General features: G+C 37.0%; 1 protein-coding gene and 1 non-coding gene across 2 annotated transcripts in view; both read right to left on the bottom strand.

Moving 5' to 3' along the window:
* The window catches only part of LOC145988531 (methyl farnesoate epoxidase-like), a 79,260-nt gene that overhangs the window by 61,719 nt on the left and 4,592 nt on the right, over positions 1–12,949 (bottom strand). The gene's annotated exons all lie outside the window — the stretch shown is intronic.
* On the bottom strand, positions 120–192 carry TRNAV-CAC (transfer RNA valine (anticodon CAC)). The gene has a single exon. It is a non-coding gene; the product is annotated as a tRNA-Val (tRNA).

The raw sequence follows: 12,949 nt of genomic DNA on the forward strand, positions 1-12,949 counted from the left end.
AATTTATTTAAACAACAACGAAAAATGCACTTTTGGGATTACATTTCTCTGGTTCTCATACGACGATATTATCCGCTATTTTGGCTTTGATTTTCCCATGGATGAGAAAAAAACCAACATGTTTCCGCCCGGGATCGAACCGGGGACCTTGCGCGTGTGAGGCGCACGTGATAACCACTACACTACGGAAACAGATAGTCATAGAGATTCGTGACGGAGAATGATTTTTTGCTAGACTAAAGTTGGCAAGATACCAACAAAAAGTAATTCAGCTCACAACGCACCCAAGTGACAATTCTGAAGATGATTTTTCTTTATTTTAAACAATGTTACTCGCAGCGGCATGTCCGGGATTTTACAAAAAGGGGGTACTACCACCCAGTAGTCCGTGCTCACTTCCCCATCTTTTCCTGCCTTTGACGTTCTTTTTTAGAAATACTGGGACCAAAGGGAGGGATTATGACCCCCATCAACCCCCTTTGGGCACGCCACTGGTTACTCGTTCTAGTGCGATGCAATATCAAAATCGTGATTGTAACATTGAACTTCTTTAACTCGTATCTCTTACGCATATTTGTAAAGAAATTTGAAACTTTATCAATAATCTAGTAATAATTCGTAACAATAATCCGTGGTTCGACAGCCCTGGAAGGGCCTTGGTGGGCTTATCTCCCGACTGCCAGTCTCCCTCCCACAAGGAGCTACTCTTGTATAGTTGAAGGTGCAAGTACTTCTACTAAGGGAAATATAATAAATATTTTATAAATGTTATAATATAAAATAGGTTTTCTTTAAAGTACTGAAAAAATACTATTTCCATTTTAGTAGAGTATACATTTGAATCGAAGGTATGTATTTTTTCTCCATTTAGAATATTAACACAAAACTCGATCTTATCTCGAGTTGAAAATGCATGCTTCTATCTTGGTCACATCTCGCTCCAGTTTTAAATGTCGGTCTCGTGCTCCTCTCGAGTCTCGAAATATGTAATATAAACAGCCGCCAAACTTTCACAGCATATGGAGGTCATTAAAAACAAAAAAAACTCTTTTTAATAAATTTATTTTTCTGCTTCGCGTCTTGTTTCGCCGCTACGAGCCTTTAAAAATGGAATTTTATCTGTACATATGTGTGCATCAAAGATGTATTTAGGGTGGGGGGTCCAGGGGGGTCCGGACTCCCCCCCGAAAGACTTAACATGTACAATATTGAAAATTTGCGTTGTTTAACATTTGTTGTACAATCGAAGGTTATTGGTTTAAATTTATTTGAAGGTAGTAAATATTTAGTTTTTATAATTATTCTATTTAATATTAATAAACAAAAGCTGACGTAGTACAATGACTCTTTTGTTGCATAACAACAAAATTATTTTTTTGGGAGACGCTTGACACTAAACTATCCTACCGCACTGTCAAGGATGTACTCGTATTTAGGGGCGAAGCTCAAGGTTCCAGCCCCCCCCCCCCCCCGCCGAAAGACTTACCAAGTGCTAACATAAACAATGAAAATATACTTCTTTAGCATTTGCTGTATAATCGAGGGTTATCTATTTCCGCCAAACTTAAATGACAGTACCATTTGTAATCTGAGGTACCAAGGATATTAATCTGAAACTTTAATTTTCGTCAACTGGTTCTAACATTCTTTCTTGTTACTATTTATTAAATATTCAATTCTTTATCTATTTGACATTAATTTCCTTGCCAGGGCAGTTGCTTTAATTCAAATTTTAGCGATCTAAACTACACTTTAGATAATGAATACATGCTTTTATATCTCTATTCTTACACCATTGTTTACCTATTAATGTAATAATTGCAACACAATATTAATTTAATATTTGTTAATTATAATTATTTTAATTCAATATAATTATAATATAATTATTTTAATTTAAACGTTTATATTATTTATTATTATTATTTCTGAGACACTTAGTTCGCCCCCCCCCCCAGAAATAAATTTATAAATACGTCCCTGGTGTGTATGTGGCATAGACTCACAATTGATGGCTGAAATTACTAGAAACAAAACACATGACTTATAAATAATTAAATGCCCGCTTGGTAGGTCTGAAGAAGTCGCATGGTACAGTTACAGTAAAGTTAGTTTAAGTAGATTTTTGAAAATGGTAAGTCTCGAACAAGAAAATCTCTGTCTCGTCACTATTTTACATGGGCCTCTCTCGTTCTCGCCTCGTAGGGTTTGGTAATATTATTAATAATAATAAATGTCTTTATTAAGCTGGCATCTCGAAATTAGAGACGAGACGGACACTTGTCTCGACACAATTATGTACAAAAATTAACCCGTGGCTCGACAGCACTCGAAGGTCCTTGGCCTATCTCCCGACTGCCAATCTCTCTCCCACAATACTACCCCAGAAAATAAAGGGTTGTGAGCTCAAATAATTTACATAAAGCTAAAAATTTCAGTATTTGTTTTTCAAGTTATTTGGAATAACTTACTGAAAGTCGCGGAGAATCGCATGTGTGCGTCATCCTCAAAATGGCTGACAAAGATGGCGGCCAGTCGATATGAGTACAGTTCGGAATTTTTGGTCATCGTTCGGAAATGATAAGTCGTAGTTCACTTGTGTAAAATTATTTGAACTCTAAAAACACCTAACTTTAACTCTAAGTGTAACAGTTTTGGATCTAATCACTTTTAAAGAATTTACATCTATTTAAACCTGAAAAATGTACTCATATCGACTGGCCGCCATCTTTGTCCGCCATTTTGAGAATGACGCACACATGCGATTCTCCGCGACTTTCAGTAAGTTATTCCAAATAACTTGAAAAACAAATACTGAAATTTTTAGCTTTATATAAATTATTTGAGCTCGACCTTATTTATAGCCCTTTATTTACTGGGCTATACCTGGAGGTGTGGAGACTTTCAACCAGTAATGGAGTGACGTGGGGTCAGCTCGTCGAACCCTCAACCGTTAGAGGAGATTTCCGAGACCGGGTTACGCTACTCACTCGTAGCTCCCCAATTTCCTCACGATGGTGGGTTGTCACCGGTCCTATACACAGGCCAATGACCCAGAACCTATGCCGTCCCGCAGACGGATTCCAAACCACAGCGCCTTAGATCACACGGCCACGGAGGAGGACCTCGACACAATTAGTACACTGGAATTGTCATCCAAAATGCCTACAAATTTTGTTTAATTAAATACTCAAACATTTAATAAGAATCCGACAAATTGGAAATAAATACACGCTGCAATATTATGCTATGAAATAATTTGATTACATTTATCGTTTAAACGGTGTTATGGAAGGAAATAATAATGACGGCTTTGGTATGAAGTGTCGCATTGAGCTTGGCTTCTATTTGTGATGAGAAGAGAAGAGTTAACTATTGGCGTGGGACTTTTCTTGATATGGTTTCTATCACTCCTGCCTCTGTCGCTTGCAGTTTACATCCGCGTTGCAGTGGTAGTGGTCCTTAGAAGGGCCGACTTGAAGTAGTGAGTGTCTTGGGTATTACCATGGACGGGGTGAGGTGTCGTGGTGTTGGCCCTTCCTAGTGGCTGTCTGCCTATCTCGCCAACTGTAGGGTTGATATGTGTTGGTAGCATTCTCCAGAATTTATGAACTTCTCTTGCTATTAGATCTGGTAAAGTTTCAAGTTCCAAGTCTTCGTGTCTCTGCATGTTGGTCGTTCTTCTAGAGCGACCACTGATGAGTTTAGCAGCTTTATTTTGAACTACTTGCAGCTTATTGAGGTTGGTAGGAGCAATGTTGTTCCAAGCTGGTATGGCATACAGGATTATGGGTCTAATCATCATTTTGTATATTTGCAGCCAGTGGCGCAGGAACGTTTCTCATTTGGGGCGGGGGGTACAAAATTCAGCCTCCCACACACACACACACACACCTACTACTACTATACCTAGCAGGCACGTATGTAGAAATACATTTCGGGGGTCCAACAAAGTGTCGCAATAATAATAATAATAATAATAATAATAATAATAATAATAATAATAATAATAATTAGAATAATTATATTTAATTAAATTAAAATATTAATTAAATATGTAAATTAATTAATGTTGCATTTTTATTATTACATGAATAGGTAAAAGATAGTAAAATAATAGATATACAGAGCAGCACGTACTCATTATCTAGCTTTCGTGTACTTAAGATCGCCAAGATTTGCATAAAAACAACTGCCCTGGCAAGGATTTAATGTCAAATAGAAAAATAATTGAATATTTATTGAATAACAAAAAGGAGTTAGATCCAATTAACGAAAAGTAAAGTTGCTGATCAATATTTTATTGATATTATCATTAGTACCGTGCATAAATATTTGGAACCCTTCAAAGCCGTATGAGCAAATATCCTTGCCTTCCAATAAGTTCAGCGGAAATAATCATCGATTATATATCTAATGCTAAACAATTATATTTCGATTATTTACTTTTACTACTTGGTAAGTCTTTCGGGGGTGGGTCCGGGACCCCTTGGATCCCCCCCAAATACATCCTTGATTCCTAGGTATAATGTGAAGCCATGGGAAACATTCTATTTTAGAACAACACACACGAATGTCCTGTTATTTAATGCAAAATTTGCATTATTTCTTTGTTTTTCTTAGAATTTATGTTGTTGTTTTTTTAAATAGATTTTAAAACCTGATAACAATTCTGAAACATATAAAGCTCTGGACCTCGTTTTGGGCTTATTTGGATTTAACGGAACGGAAAATCAGGAGTTCGAAATGTGAAAATTGCGAACAAAGATGCATCTATTCATTTTAATGCAGGTTGAGATTAAAGGGGGTGAGGAGGATCTTGAGTCACCCCAACCAGGAATAATCATCTCCCACCCACTGGATATGGAAACCACATTATTGAATATATCATAGAGTTCCACTTCAGTTCAGTTCATTCTAATATTAAAGTCCCATAGCTACGCATAAAAATATCTTTAAACAATTTATGGCAGATGTGTACCACATCCAATGCCCTTTGGAAGCCATGTATTTCGTATTTTCTCAGACATCTATAGAGCGTTGTATTAAAAAAGAAAAGAAAACAGTTGAGATGGTTCCCGATCAACTCGTAAGAAGTCTAACTTTGAAATATTTGTGAAAAATTTGCGAAACCATTTATTTGTTATATATTTAGCTTTACCTAATGACACTCTTCAAGCACTGAAAGTACTATAATTACATACACAAAACCTAAATCCTTCAGATCTCTGAGAAAGCAAGGAAAGCCATACGCTCAAAAGTTTTTTTTCAATCAATCAATCTTTAGTGGACAATATAAAGAGCCGGCCAAGTCTTCTCTTCGTATGGAGTGGTATTAAATACAGATACATGGGTGTTTTAGGGTGACATGTCAATTTCTAGTTTATGTGAAAAGGTAAACTTTAATGTAAACAAAAGCATGCACGTCACAGTTAAAGACTTGTGAATCTATACAAAGAAAATCCAAAACCATTCCCGCCTCGCCGGCCTCCGTGGCGGAGGGGTTAGCATAGCGCGCTATGACGCCAGGGGTCTAGGGTTCGAATCCCAGCCTGGGCATGGATGTTATTTGTGAGTGTCCATCAATTCCATCATATCATCACTCATCCTCATCTTTGCGATTAGCTAAATGTGGCAGAAATGCGAAGTAAAAAAAACCAAATATATCAATCAAACATTCCCATCTCACTTAATGACTTTGTGAATCCAATCCAAAATCTACCAATAGAACCTGCAGTGTCTCATTTATCTCGTGCATTCATCCGACTAATGCAATTTTCTTACAGTTTGACTTTAGGGTTTAACTTAAAATGGTGTTGTGTTTGTGTTGCATTCGATACCAAAATCAGATTTTAAGCAATTAATGTCCAATTATATTATTAGTATACCTAATACATAGGTAAAAATAAGTCTGATAAAATCGCAGATTGCAGCCTGTTTAAATGTCTAGGAAAAAATTAATTTCACCTAGGAATGATATCCCGATGCGATGAGTCTAGAATTGTCACAGCCTCATCTAGTCTCATGTGCGGTGAGGTCCTTTTCGTTCTTGTTTGTGTTTATTTTTCTTTCGGTTTCCACTCTGAAGTTATTAAAAACACATTCTTGATCCATTTCATGCTCAGATAGCCTATGGACTCTATTTTATAAAAAATCTCTTAATACAGTATAGTTTAAGCAGAGCGTATAGAAGGAATAGTGTGCGCACTCCCTGAGTTGTCGTGGTCCACCGCCTAGATGGCAGTGGTGACGTTTGAGACGGCGCGTTGCTTACATAACTAACTACATAAGAAACAAAAATGCATGTTACTTACGTTTGGAGAAGAGCTCAGCAGCTGGATAGTTTGGAGAATTTCCGAGATGATTTTGCTGTCTTCGAGGCACTTAATTCCTTTCTTATCTCCTTGGTGCGGAAGAAAAATCGACATTTCAGATAGTGAAATACGAGTTTAGGTAGCGTACGCAGCACATGATCTTCACAGCATCCTAATTGCGAAGTTTTTACAGCAATTATATTTAAATTGTCCAAACACTCAAAAAATATATCACCCCATAAACTATTAGCACATGATAATTTTTCTGCAACAACATCTTCCACTCGTAACAGCACATCATAAACACTTTTCGATCCATAGGTAAGGTATTTACAGCCGTTGCCCGAACCATAGTCTTGGATTAGCGTAAGTGAGGCAGGTACATTAGTTGGTTCCCCGTGCAGAAAAGTTGTACACAGTTTACAATCCGTCACTTTTGAAATATATCGCACTATGTATCCTGCCAAATGATACACCAAGTATTCTTTACCAACACTTTGTTCATTTAAGTACGGTATGTTGTTTTCCCAGTCCGGTATTTGAATTTCATCTTCAACAATGGAAATTTTTTCCCTTATTTTATTTTCAGCTTGCTTCTTCACCGAAAGATTTTTATTTTCTGTTGCTCTTGCCAGAGTTTGCATTTGATTAACAAAAGACGACAGAGGAGATTCAGTCCTGTATTCACAGTTTCCGCCCGAAAATAAAGCAAATTTTGCTGGTACGTAAATTGATTGCAGAATATGTAAGTGCAGAAAATCCACAGTGGAGGGATGATCATCACAAGTGAACGACCGCAATATACCAAAATGGCGTTCTAGGGGATCTTGATTAAATATTCCTGTCAAAACGTACTTGTAATTGTTTTTCCACAAATATTCGGACACTTCTAAAGTACTTTCTAAAGTCACTCTTGAGGACTCTAGCGTTTTTTTCTGAAGCGAAGGATTTTCGATTATCTCTAAGGACAGCATTCCTTTTTATTAAAGTTGTATGTGCTTCTGATCCTTTATATAGTGCCTGTGCAGGAGTGAATGAATTTAATGCGTCAACCAGGCAGTTTAGGTCCCTTGTGAAATTTTCAGTTGTTTCACTGCCTTCTAACCCCTCTGCATTAATACTCCGATAAAATTCTATTCCATTAGCCACAGATCTGCTGAACAGCTGCAGTGCGAGTCTTACATTCATTTGTTGGAATGAATTAGGATCCAAATGAGCAGAGGTCACTTTGTAGCAAGCTTTCATATCGGAAAATTCAGTAGATGAATCATGTTCATACACTTTTCTGTAAAATGAATAATCAACAATATCACCATTATAGTACACATGCACTTTATCGTGGAAGTTATTCCTTATGCATTTAAATATATGTGGTGCGTCTGAAAATGCCCAAAGCTTTCTACTAGAGTCAGCACTTAAAGATTGTTTCTGTTTCCGGAAATTCCTAAGCATTTCCATAACTTTTGGTTAGACTGGCTACCGTCAGATGTAAAACCAATAATTCTGACCCCTGCTTTTTCCAAATATATGATTACCTGGATAAGTATTTTTGTGAGAATGTCACCAGGGGTGGCATTCCTGCTAGCATACACTGCTATGGGTTGAATCCAATTATACAGAAAAGGAACAAACATAAAAACTAGAGCATGATTTGCTAATTGATTCTTGCTTTCGTCTGAAGTAAGATTTCCCAAATCAACAAATCAAGAAAGCCGTCTATTTTTAAGGAATTCGAGTTAAACTGAATTGCTTCCCTAAGTGACCTCCCCGATGGCGCAGTGGTAGCGTCGTCGCATTGTAATCAAGGGGTCCCGGGTTCGATACCCGGTGGAGGAACATAGTGGTTCGGATCCCACTTAAAACTGTAGGTCCAGTCCCGATTAGCCTTAGTGTGCATAAAGTGGACATAAACACCAAATCAATCATGCTTCCCTAAGTTTAACTTAATCAAAAATTAGCATTCCGATACGCTCATTTTCATTCTTTTCACTAAAAAAATGTGTTATAGCGTCGATGGCATGGAAATTTACGCCATAATAACATTTAAGACCCTTCGCCAATTTTCTCAAGTGAGCTTCAGAAGGCAAAGGTAGCAAATCGTGATGCAAACAGTGTCTATACCCCTTGGGGTACTTAATTTTTAAAAGAAGAGAATCCAGTATAAACTCAGAACTGTATCTCATTCCTGTCTTACTTTTCAGTTGGCATTTCTTTAAGATTGTATCAATTACATTTTTTTTTTATTTTTGCTAAGAGCGCGAACTGTTTTGACTGTGTGACCGTTGTCTTTAATTTAGCATCTTTAACGCCTTTTTCATGCAAATTTATTTTAGCCTGTGCGACGTTTAGTTTAGTCTGCGTTCTAATTAAATTGAGTTTCTGATTCTTAAGTTTTTTTCTTTAGCAATGCCATTGTATTGTTAGCATCCGCAGTGTGAAGCAAATCATCCTCTACTAATAAGCTTAATGATACATTGCGACGAGTACTTACTTCATTATCATCTGTCCGCAAGGATTGCCTTTTCATAGGAGATTTTCGCTTCTTAACTGTCTTAGAGAGGTATTTGAGCAGATTAGGAAATATATGAGGAACAGCTTCTGGTTTTAATTTCCACCTTTGTCGTGGAATTTCTACTGTTTCGCCATCCACTATGAACGAATCCACTTTCACTAAAAGGTCAGTGGAAAAATGAATATCACCCACATAGCAATTATGACTAAGTTTTTATCTTTTCTAGGGATGGCACTCTCCCATTTTGAGAGACCATTACTGTCTTTAGGTGGCCTAAAAGAATGTCTACTACCTGAAGAACAGCGGTCATATCCAGATCTACAGCCGGGTACGAAACACGTAGGCATCCTGTAGTTTTCGCTCGCTGCTGTCTCAGACACAATAATAATGCGTTGAACACAACACAAATTAGTCACAAGGGGTCAATCAGTGGCGCAGGAACGGGGGGTACAGGGGTACATTGTACCCATCCAAATTTTTGAAAGGGGGTACTGTACCCCCCTAAATCTGTAAATCGAGTTGTACCCCCCCTGTACCCCCATATTTGGTAATTTGACAGCAGACGCAAGGTGCTACTGTTAAAAGAACATATTTCCAATTCGCCCAATAAAAAAAGTGTTATATTGTTTATAACTTACAAGCGTTAACTTCCTTACCACAGAAATTCAAACTTATTCTACTACATTGTGTTCTTGGAAATCTCTTTAAGGAGATGAAAATTGTTTAAAATGTGTGCGGAACGATTGAATCAGATTTGCTATCAGAAAGTCACACTGCAGACGAATGTTCTTTTGCGTAAGGGGGTACACGATTCTAAAGAAGTGGTCGCGTTGATTTTCTTTTGAATATTTAAAATGGACTTTTCCGAAACGAAATACTTACACGAACGAGACGAGACACGACAGACCAACTTAAGGGGTACAATGTACTCCTGTACCTCACCCATACTTTTCATAACTTTGTAAGGGGGTGTTTGGAAAAGTTAAACCTACATATTAAGCCCTTTTTTTTTAAAAAAAAAAATAGAGTCTCGAATAGCCTATCTGAGCATGAATTGAATCTATAATAAGTTTTAATAACTTCAGAGTGTGAACCGAAACAAAAATATAGCACAAACAAGCATGAGAAGGACCTCACCACACAGACGAGATGAGGCTGTGACAATTGTCGACTCATCGCATCGCTATATCATTCCTAGGTGAAATGAAATTTTTCCTAGACATTTAAACAGGGTGCAATTTGCGATTTTATTATTTTTACCTATGTATTAGGTATACTTATAATTGGACACTAATTGCTTAAAATCTAATTTTGATATCGAATGCAACACAAACATAACCCCATTTTAAGGTAAACCCTAAAGTCAAACTGTAAGAAAATTACATTAGTCAGATGAATGCACGTGATAAATGAGACACTGCATGTTCTATTGGTAGATTTTGGATTGGATTCACAAGGTCTTTGAATGTGATGGGAATGTTTGATTGATTTATTTGGTTTATTTTACTTCGCATTTCTGCCACTTTTGGCTAATCGCGAAGATGAGGATGAGTGATGATATGATGAAATGAATGTATACTCACAAATAACACCCATGCCCAGATCGGGATTCGAACCTGGGACCTCTGGCGTCATAGCGCGCTACGCTAACCCCTCCGCCACGGAGGCCGGCGAGCTGGGAATGTGTTTTGGATTTTCTTTGTAGATGCGAAAATCTTCAACTGTGACGCACACATGCTTTTGCTTATATTAAAATTTACCTTTTCACATAAAAGAGAAATTGACATGTCACTCTAAAACACACGCATGTATCTGCATTTAATACCACTACATACAAAAATAAATCTTGGCCGGTTCTTCAAATTGTCCACGAAAGATTGAAAACAAAACTTTTGACCTTATGGCTTTCCTTGCTTCCTCAGAGATCTGAAGAATTTCGGTTTTGTATATGTAATAATAGTACTTTCAGTGCTTGAAGAGTGCCATTAGGTACAGCTAATTACATAACAAATAAATGCTTTTTCCTACGAGTTGATCGGGAACCATCTCAACTTAGTTTTATTTCTTTTTTAATACAACGCCCTATATACGTATGTCTGAGAAAATACCAAATACATGGCTTCTTAAAGGCATTGAATGTGGTACACATGTACCATAAATTGTTTAAAGATATTTTTATGCGTAGCTATGGGACTTGAAAAACAGAATGAACTGAACGGTAACTCTATTATACGTCTATATCTATTAACTCTCTATATCGTATAATATATTCAATAATGTGGTTTCCATATCCAGTGGGTGGGAGATGATTATTTCTGGTTGGGGTGACTCAAGATCCTCCTCACCCCTTTTAATCTTAACCTGCATTAAAATGAATAGATGTATCTTTGATCGCAATATTTACCTTTCGAACTCCTGATTTTCCGTTCTGTTAAATCCAAATAAACCCAGAACGAGGACCAGAGCTTTATATGTTTCAGAATTCTTATCTGGTTTTAAAAAATGTTTTTTTTTAAAATAAGAACATAAATTCTAAGAAAAACGAAGAAAAAATATTTACGCAAATTTTGCATTAAATAACAGGACATTCGTGTTTTTCAGATTTTTATGCAAATCTTGGCGATATTAACTACACGTAAGCTAGATAATGAATGCGTGCTGTTATATCTCTAGCCGGACCCTGTGGCCGAGTGGTTAGCACATCGCGCTGCGATGCCATGGGCCCCGGGTTCGAATCCCGCTCGGCCTTGGTTGTTTGTGAATGTCCATTCATCATTTCATCACTCATCCCCATCTTCGCAAATTAGCCAAGAGGCACAAAACGCGAAGTAAAATAAACTCAATCAATGTTATACCTCTATTATTTTACTATCTTTTACCTATTCATGTAATAATAACAATACAATATTAATTAATTTACATATTTAATTAATATTTTAATTTAATTGAATATAAATATTCTAATTATTATTAATAATTATTATGATTATAATTGCAACACTTGGTTGGACCCCCCGAAATGTATTTCTAGATATGTGCCTGCTAAGTATAAGTGCCTGTGAAGTAGTATATATATATATATATATATATATATATATATATATATATATATATATATATAAAATATGGGAGGCTGAATTTTGTAAACCCCCAAATGAAAAACGTTCCTGCGCCACTGGGATCAATCATAAATCTAACGACACTAAACTGAATAACGTAACAACGTTGTCATTAATAAACGTACACAAGAAACCGAAGTGCGCACACTTTCTCTTCTATACGCTCTGGTTTAAGTATAGTTTTCCGAACATCCTCTTGCAAAGTTATGAAATATATGGGTGAGGTACAGTAGTAGTACATTGTAACCCCCTAGTTGGTCTGTCATGTCTCGTCTCGTTCGGGTAAGTATTTCGTTTCGGAAAATTCCATTTTAAATATTCAAGAGAAAATGGGGTCAGTCATACACTCTTCAGATGAGGATTTGTATCCTATCTTCGAATCGACGCGACCACCTCTTTAGAAAAGTGTACCCCCCTTACGCAAAGGAACATTCGTCTGCAGCGTGATTTTCTGAGAGCAAATCTGATTCCATCGTTCCACACACATTTTAAACAATTTTCATCTCCTTAAAGATGTTTTCAAGAACATAGGTCAATGAACTAACTAGTAGCAAGTACAATGTAGTAGAATCAATTTACAATGGTTTGAATTTCTGTGGTAAGGAAGATTATGTTATAAAAAATATTCACTTTGGGCGAATTTAAAATAGGTTCCTTTAACAGTAGCACCTTGCGTCTGCTGTCAAATTACCAAAGAGGGGGGGGTACAACTCTATTTACGGATTTAGGGGGTACAGTACCCCCTTCAAAAATTTGAGGGGGTACAATGTACCCCTGTACCCCCCCGTTCCTGCGCCACTGTTTGCAGCCTCGTTTCCATGGGCAGGCCTAGGTTTCTGAATATGGTGTAGAGGCCGACGAGTCGTTATGCAATACGACTTACACTTAGGTATCCCTAATTGTTGAAAATTGTGTAGCGTACACCACATAACAATTACTGAATACCGTTCACTGCGCCTATAAGAATGATTGAGGAAGCAGATTTAACTACTATAGAAAAATGC

This window comes from Lepisma saccharinum, chromosome 6 (assembly GCF_977018435.1).
Source record: "Lepisma saccharinum chromosome 6, izLepSacc3.1, whole genome shotgun sequence".
NCBI lineage: Eukaryota > Metazoa > Arthropoda > Insecta > Zygentoma > Lepismatidae > Lepisma > Lepisma saccharinum.